Raw genomic sequence first — 6,513 nt, forward strand, 5'->3', positions numbered from 1 at the left:
AGAGAGAGAGAAATGACGCCTCCTCTTCATCGTGAAAACTTTGCGAATCGCTTTGCGTGGCAACCACGCACCGATCGATCCATCCGATCGATAAAGCTAAATAACATCGGATGGAATCATGTGCAAAGAGGCCCACGACCGTTTCGAATATCCGTGGCCGGTGTCACGCAGTGTCAGTGTTGGCGGCCGTGGAAATAACAGGAAATCGGACACTGACTATCGACGTTACAGAGACTTCAGTTTGGTAATTGCGACACCGTCCGACACGATAACGTGGACGACAGGTGATTACGAGTATCAGGTGTCTTTACACATCCGTTGTTTGCGGTATGACACCGCTCGTTCTTTCTTCCCCCTCTTGTGAACAACAGTGCGAAACAGATTTCCGGAATGGAAATCTTACGCTTCTTTCCTTCGAATGAAAGATTTCCACGGGTTGAGGATCGATATTTGTCGAGGAAAGATATTTCTGAAAAATATACATATATATTATTTTGAAGGAAAGATCTCTAAAAAAATTTGAGGAAGATTGTGTACATTTCAGTTTTAAGGAAGAATAAAATTTCTTCAGAATAATTTTTATCGATCGTGTGATACAGATGTTTAAAACTGTCAAAGGGAGTTAAGTTAATGGTTAAAATTGGAAAAGGAGGAGGATAAATTTTCGATAGGGTTTCCAAGTACTCTTGATGAGTCGGGAGTGGCATGTGGCTTTGTGCAACTTGCTCAAGTGGTTCACATGAACCGAGGGGCCCGAGGGCTATTCTTGAGCAAGATTTCGATAGTGGGCGAACGTGATAATTGAAAGGGTACATTTTAAACTGGTCGTGCCTTCCATGACTCAATCCGACCTGTCTGCATTCTTCGACCGGTCGAAACAGTCCCGAACAATCTAAATCCAATATCCCGCCTCTATTTAACACATTTTACAACTAAAAAACAGGGACAGGGAGGTAACGGTAAAAATTCGATTAAATTTTATCAAAATTCTTCAACAACAACCTCCCCTTCCAATTATTATTTACAATACAATTATTTACACTACAGATTGCGATATAAATTTTGTGCTTTTAACGAGCAACCCTCGACTCCTGCCAATTCTCACGACCACGAGACCCGAACGAATCGCTCGCGAGGCGAGTATCGGCGAGCACGTGCCTGGTATCGTCCAGAAGCTTCGTAAGAAAGGATTGACCTCGATGCCCGGCCCCTGAGTAATCACGGTCGTCTCCTTTGGCGAACCGAGGAACGAACTTTTTTCACAGATGCACGCTTCCTCCTCCTCCTTCTCCTTCTCCTCCTCCAACATTCCCCTTCTCTCTTTCTCCTTCTCTCGTTCTCTCTTTCTCTCTCTCTCGATCACAGTTCCAGGCCGAGAGAGTAGTATGTAGAAGCTGGGAAGAGAGGACGGGCTGTGTCAACGGCCTGGCCACTATTCAGCGCAAGTGCGGCTCGCTTGGTCAGCCGATGGGCGCGGGCGTCGCGACGAGAGGGTGGCAGAGGTCGTTGCCACGGCGCCCGAGCCTCTTCTTCTTCTTCTTCTTCTTCTTCTTCGTACGTGGATCCCTCCTCGTGCTCGATGATCGTATTGTTTCGCGCTCCTTTTACCCCCTTGTCCATGAATGCGAGAGTTGAACTTGACAGGCGCGACCGAGTCCTTCGATTCGACTTTTGACATTGCTTCTTCGATCAATGCGGATGGATGGGGTTAAATTAAGGGTCTCTCGATTTTTGTATTTGGGTTTCTTGCATGCTCGTTAAAGTTGATAAGAATGTGGAATCGAGTCTTTGGATTTGATGTTGGTTTTTTTATATGATTAATCGATTATTGGTCAATATGAATGGATAGGATTGTGGAGGATGGATTTTTTTAATTTTATAGTTATGAACTTATTGAAGTTTCGATATATCATTTTTGGATTACGAATTTATGATCAAATCCTTGGATACATTTTTTGATTATTGTATAGCATGAATGAGTAGCGTGTTATATGAATTTGGTAATAAAGTAGATTTAGGTTTTTGATTTAATTAAAATTATGCTAAGAGAATGATAGGATGACGATATACTTTTAACGAGACTTTATTCCTTCATTTTAAAAATTAACTTATTATTGCATAGAAAAATACTCAATTTTATTGTAAATTTTAATAACGAATCGTTGATAAATAAACGAGTACGATTTTGAGGTTAGGTTCGTCCTCCATTTTACCTAGATAAAAGATAGTCAGTTTTACTAACTCGCGCAACATTTATTATTTATACCAAGATATCAATCAGATATCAGAATTTCAATTTCAACTTCTTCACGATGTTGGGTAGAAAAGAATTTTACTATGAATCACAAATTTTAATAACAAGTCATCACGAATAAATCAATTAGTGCATCCGTACGATTTTGTTAGATTCTCGTTCTCGTTCTTCGTTTCACCTAGATAAAAGATACGTCGCAGTAATTTTATTAACTCGCGCAACATTTATTATTTATACCAAGATAACAATCAGATATCAGAATTTCAATTTCAACTTCTTCTTCGCGATGTTTCGCTGCATCATTTCCACCTTATTATAAATTCCACGAGTTTCTCGGTGACGCAATTCTCACGTTCGTGTTATTAACGGTGAGCAGAAGGCCGTGAGATGGAAAAAAAAAAAGGAAAAAAGAAAAAAAGCGCGAGAGTTGGCCGAGGTCGTTGCCACGAACTCGAATCAAACTCGAGTAATTCAACTCTCTTTCCTCGCCCCTTTCTCGCTTGCCTTTTTTTTTCTTTTTTCACGTTGAATTAATTAAACGTTTCCCTTATCCCCGCGCCTGGCGCATTTCAATTTCGCCACTTTCTAAACAGAAACTCGCGAAGGGGGAAAGAATATACGGAATATTAGAAATCCGGATAGGAGAAAGCAAACATGTTGGACGCAGGGAATGGAACCTTTGGTCTTTCATCACGGGTGGCGTGATGCATTGCCCACTCCGCGGGCGAGTTTTTCTCCAATTGTTCCGGATTGAAAGGTCACTTTGGGATATAACGCGATGCAAAATTGCAGGTATGTAATTGTAAGGTTGTTGCTCCTCGTGATTTCCCTCGCGATTTTGTGTTCCTCGGGGGTTGGAAAGCGTGGATAATAAAATCGTGGAAATTAAACGTATATATGTTACATTGTAACCAAAAATTAGTATTCACACTTCCTTTTCAATTTAATTATATAATCATCAAATCCATTCTTTTCTCGAAATTTATTACCACCAAATATTTTATTAATATTTCGTTTAATTTATCAATACCACGTCCAGGACCACGTCACACAAATAATATAAATAAATATCGTTTTAATATTTCATAAAATGTAAAATAATTCTTTTATTTTATAGATTCCCGTCGGAACGTAACCACGCGCTCGGATTAAAAGGAAATTTACAATATTTACAGCGGAACGTTTTTTAACTCGCACACGAAAAAAAGCGATCCAACGTATCCCGATCGATGCATCATCGAGGGCGGGCCGGTTAACACGGATCACAGATCGGGTTGGCCACGGGTCAAAGGTTGGACGGTCCTGTGAACGCGGCATAATCGTCGTCCCGCCACGAGCGGGCTCGGGCAGGCGCAAATGTGACCTAATACGGGGGCAGTCACCTCTCCGCCTCGTTCCGTACCGGCTTGATCGCGAACGAACGGGGTTCTATTTGTATCTCGTTACGATTTCGAACATCCATTTTCACGACATCTCACGAGAGAATCTCCTTCTTCCAATCGGCCCCCCTTGGAAAATTCGCGGAATTCGTTCGAAGAATTTCGCGCACGGGCGAAGCGAATCGAAGGGATTTTTGAATTAAATCGAGGGATCTCGTTGAATTGTAAGAATCTCTTTTTTGGGGAGAGAGAGCAATCGTTTCGGATTATTTTTCGAAGATCTCTTCGAGGATTCGAGTCGTTGGATTTTTGGAATTTTTGGAAGAGGAGTTGGAGGAACGTTTGTTTGTTTGGGGTGAGGGAATTATCATAGGAGGGGGGACCAGGGAATTCCGTCAGTCGCGAATCGGCACTCATGCGAATAAGACGCATATGTTTCTATCTATCTATCCATCGTATCGATGTAATTCGCGCTTGTTTCGTCGTCACGAAATACTTTTGCTAGTTTTCGACTTTCGTTAATCCTATCCTATTTTAAAAATTGGTCAAACTTCGCTCGACCTATCGTAGTGACTTATCGTAGTAAATTTAAAAAATGTTTACTTAAGCAAGATAAAAGATGAAATTTAAACAACGCGATCAAATGGAGCAAATACGCATTATATACGTACATTTATAAAAATATTTAATTTCGCATTATTACTTTTTTCATTAATAAATTTCTCAAAAAGAAAACGTGATTAAGTATAAACAATTCTGCTAATAATCCCTCTTCCTTTGAAAATGAATTCTCTTAATCTCACTTTCCCTCTCGCGCGTCCTTTGCGTCCATTACGTAAATCCTCCTTCGATTCCTCGAACAACCGGCCATCGAATCCTCGCATCCTAACCTAAAAATGGACCATCATCACCCTAAGAGAGGAATAGTAGGATCGTTGGTAAGTAGAACGTGTGCGTGTATGTATGTGCGTGTGTGTATGTGCATTCTTAAGGATACACGATTTTCAGGCGATCGGCCATTCGATACACTTGTGGTTTCAATTAGGATAGGCGATCGCACGTACGTACGTGTGACACGATTCGAGGGAGATATCACGTGATTTTTCTTCTTCCTTTCTTTTCTTACTTTTTTCCTTTTTTTACAGAGAGAGAGAGAGAGAGAGAGAGAGGGAGGACCCATTTGTCGATTGAACCGCGACGAGCACTCGCAATTATACGGTCTGCCGTTCGAAAACGAGTTGCCAGTTCGTTCACCGCGCACCGGCACTCTATGGCCCTCTATTTCCTCTCCTTGGACGTCTCTGTCCCGCCTCCGTCCCACCCGACTGCCAAGCCGACGAGTACTTAACATACTGCTCTCGATACATTTTTAGGCGTGCTGCTCTCGAACGTTATTTTACGACGAGATGATCGTCGTAAAGGGGGCGTGCGAGCAGCATGCGCCAGGATTTCTCGACCCTTGTTCCACGGATGGATCGGGAATCGATGGAATTTTTTTTGTTTGCAAGCAGCAATTTTGCCTGGAAAAGATCGAATGATCGAAAGTGAACGGACGGTGCTTTCGCCAATTAATAATGAGAAGAGATTTTAAACGTGGAGCGACCATCGAGAAGTATATGTATATATACATGTATATTTTTGTATTTATTAAATAATGTATGTATTTAATTACACGAATAAATTCGATTAAAGAAATAAAACGATTGTTTCTCTTTTTTTTTAAATCCTCATTTCCCAAATTCCTTTTTCCCTCCTCATTCTACCACGTTTCCGATCGTTTCGAATTCGAGGCGTTTTGAATTCGAAACTGACAGAAGGAAAGATTATTTGCCAGCAGGGCGTGGCTGCAAGCAGCGAGGGAGAGGTTGAACGAAAAAAAAAAAAAAAAGATTCGATCGCGTTCCTCCCAAGGATTTACGGAGTGGCGTAATTAGACGGATTAAAAACGCGAGGGATAAATAAAATGGGTGGAGGAGGGTCGATGTCGCGACGAAGGGAGGGGAGGAGTGCGTGGTGCAACGTGTACAAGAGCGTAGAAGCGTTCCAGGGTGCAACGACCGCGCCAGTCCGCGGATTCCGAGCGAGCAACTCTTTGCCACGAGGAGTTTTCGTGCTGATCCACGTGCGAATAGACGTCTCTTGTCTCTCTGAATAGAATGTTTTTTTAATAAATAGAATCGAGCAGCATCGATTATTGGAATTCGAATCGAAATCGTGTAACTCTTTCTTTCTCGTTTTCGATTCGACTCGAATTAAAAACTTATTTATCACTTTTGTTTCGTTTTGAAAAGAAGTAAAGAGTGATCAACATTTTCCATTCTCCATATACATATTTACGAATAGAAAAGGGAAAGGTATACATAGATTGGTCACTTTATTTAAGGTGTTACATTTTAATTTAATTTAATTTGAAATTTCCATTTCCATTCCTTTTTTTTACTTCTTCTTGCGATATTGAAATATATAGGAGAGAGAGAGAGAGAAAGAGAGAAGTCTAATAAAATAAAAATTCGTGGTATTTATCTTATCTCGCGACACTTAACTTGCGCGTAAACTGTTTACACGAACTTCGTATATTCTTCGTCCATCTATATTTTCGATTTGATTTATCTGCGTGACCCGAAAGGAGACGTCTCTTTTCACTGGTCGCCAGTCGTCCGGAAATTGGACCACGGTAACGACACGGAATTTCTCGCGTAGTATCGCGAGCGTAATCGCGAGGAGGCGCGTGACGCTTGGTAGCTTGGATTCGAACGCGAGCGAAACCGTGTCGGTCGTTGAACCTGACGGCTCCAACGCGATGTAAACTACGCTTCCATCCACTATGCTTCCACGGTGAGAGTCCTCTCTTCCCGTATCGCTCTATCTCTTACTCGACTT

General features: G+C 41.6%; 1 long non-coding RNA gene across 2 annotated transcripts in view; it reads left to right on the forward strand.

Annotated features, from left to right (window-relative positions):
* LOC133666957 (uncharacterized) overlaps positions 1-5,333 on the forward strand; it is a 28,859-nt gene extending 23,526 nt beyond the window's left edge. Inside the window, exon 3 of one of the 2 annotated variants that reach the window (XR_009831878.1) lies at positions 4,779-5,333. This is a non-coding gene — a long non-coding RNA (uncharacterized LOC133666957). The remainder of the gene's footprint in view (positions 1-4,778) is intronic. The other variant, XR_009831880.1, reaches the window with a different exon arrangement.
* Positions 5,334-6,513: the final 1,180 nt, after the last annotated feature.

This window comes from Apis cerana, linkage group LG11 (assembly GCF_029169275.1).
Source record: "Apis cerana isolate GH-2021 linkage group LG11, AcerK_1.0, whole genome shotgun sequence".
In the NCBI taxonomy this organism is placed as follows: domain Eukaryota; kingdom Metazoa; phylum Arthropoda; class Insecta; order Hymenoptera; family Apidae; genus Apis; species Apis cerana.